Genomic DNA, 2,596 nt, shown 5'->3' on the forward strand with positions numbered 1-2,596 from the left:
AAACCAGACCGACTTTGTACATTCGGTCTGGCATTTCACACATTACTCCCAAGCTTGGAAGATTCCAGTGTATTATATTTTGTTTTGAAGCGTCGGGTGATATCGGTGCCCTCTCTATAATAATCGTCGGGAAGCCGGGATTAATACGGCACACGGAGCTTCACATAGAAGGGGTTCTTTATCCTCAAAAAGACACTGTTCCCTCTGAGTTGAAACAAAATAAAAAGTATGAGATTAAATATTTGGAGAAATAAATGGCCCGTATTTCGAACGGCAGAAAGCCTTAGCTTCAGTGAAATGGCGGGCTAACAACGCGGTTAGCACTCAACAGGGTAGAACGCAGCTTCACATAAAAGCTGAAATCTAACAGCATATAACGGCTTAACAAACGGCAGTGGCACCTCGAACAGTTGGATTATTCTCTCATGTGGCTATAGAGTCTCTTCTCCACCAGGTCTCGGATCAAAAAATATCTTTCTCTTCCGTTTTACCAGTTAGTGCCACAGTACATAAACAAGGGGGGTTTTCTACTTCCGGTAATTTTAGACCTCTCTGTAACAACAGCACCACATGCTGACAAAAACAAGAATTACAACCAGTCGGTGAAATAAAAGCAAAACATGGTTTACAAAATACATTTGACATGTACCCATTTTTCACCTGGTTACATAAAGATTTCTGAAATAATTTCAAAGATTTTATGCCAGTTTGACATTGAAATTCAGAATAGAATAGAAATATGTTATTGCCATTGCACACAACCAGCCTTCCTGCAAGTAAAGCTAAATTGTGAACTTTCAGAGTGCTTGATTGCAATGAAATTTCAAAAGAAAAGAACAAAAAAAGTAAAGACAACCAGAAGCAACATGTTTATTAAAAAAATACACCACACACATGAAAGTTTATTGCACGCATGTGCAATGAAAATAGTTAAATCGTGCTGAAATCCAAAGTTTCTGTTTGACACTGAACTAGTTGCTAAGTTGATCAATCACCATGTAGCTCTTTTAATTAACTTCTTCACCTTTCTGGATAGGCCTCCCCATTGCACACAGCGATGCACAAACTCAACGCGCAGCAACAACAAACCAACCTCCCACTGTGCCAGATCCTGTACCAAACTGTCCGCGACGCGAGGCCGAACCTCTATTTGAAGAGCTGGACATGAAAGCAACCATAGACCCTCCACGTGGGCTTGTATCGGATCTTAATTAAAAAGCTCTGCATATTATTTTCTGTAACAAAGGGGAAATTTGGGGGTTCATTTAAATCCAATTAGGCCTGCACTGATGCCTCAGGAGATGAGGGAATAATTGGTGTTTGAACACGAAGGTCTTTGTTCTGAGCTCCGGTAGATTGATAAAGGCAATGAGCGCACAACGTAGCAACTGGAGCTGCTGGGACCAGGCTGTGAAGTTGCAGTGGAAGGGTGCAGCCACACCAGCACCTCATAACAGGACAATTAACAGTGAGTTCAGTGTTAGGATTTTTTTTTTTTTTTTTTAAAGTGATTCTTTGCCCGTATACTACAGGAGTTACTGAAAAGATCACCTGAATCGCTGTAACTCAACTGAAGGTTTTATGGTTTTATGAATTTAAGATCAGAAACCAAAGATATGTTTATTATGTGGCCACCATCTTTTCTTCCACATTTAATAACTCAGGAGTTACTTAGCTAAGGGAGCAAATGTTTTAGTTGGTGTTAATTATCAATAATCCACCCAACAATCCATCCCACTAAAAATAATGCATGCATTCACGCTAAACCATCACAACATAGGTTTCACCTGCAGTCAGTCACAGGTGTTCACCACTATAATTCACAAAAGGACAAACACTTTGTATTTTTTTCTTCATAAAAATGCAGCTCTGAAAAAAAATTAAGAGACCACTGCACTGAACGCCATTGAAAACCTCCTGGTTATTCCACCAAATACTGATTTCTGAACTCTTCCTGAGTTAAAGCATTAGTATTGTTGTTTCTAAATGAATATTAACTTGTTTTCTTTGCATTATTTGAGGTCTGAAAGCCATATATCGTTTCCATTACTTTTACCATTTCTCATTTTCTGCTAATACTAAATTAATGCTTGGAATTTCGGAGACATGCTGTCAGTAGTTCATAGAATAAAAGAACAATATTCATTTTGCTCAAACGTACACTTATAAGAAGTTAAATCAGAGAAGCTGATCATTTTAAGTGGTCACTTACATTTTTCCAGAGCTGTAAATTACTATCCACATCTCTCCACACCAAACAATGCAAGGATTTGTTTGATGATAAGAACATCATGCTTGCTACTAAAGAGCAGAAAGTTAATTTTTTAATACGCAGCAGCAGTAAACCGTCTGTATGGCAAGCCGTATTTGAATTTATTTTGTGTCCCTGATTTTTATGTGTACCTGTGTAAATATACTTACGGCTACAATCAGGCCTCATTTTTGACTACTTTTTTTAGCTGATCTTACTGAGAACGCCAACACCACCTCTTTACATACATTTATGTTTCCTTTCTCATTCCTCTGCTAGTTATTAATTATTGGTAGAAGTGAAATGTAATCTAATATCATCGTTTCTTTTTGTTGTTTTGTACCC

This window comes from Poecilia latipinna, unplaced genomic scaffold (genome assembly GCF_001443285.1).
Source record: "Poecilia latipinna isolate Pla-1442-1.1 unplaced genomic scaffold, P_latipinna-1.0 Scaffold307, whole genome shotgun sequence".
Classification (NCBI taxonomy): Eukaryota; Metazoa; Chordata; class Actinopteri; order Cyprinodontiformes; family Poeciliidae; genus Poecilia; species Poecilia latipinna.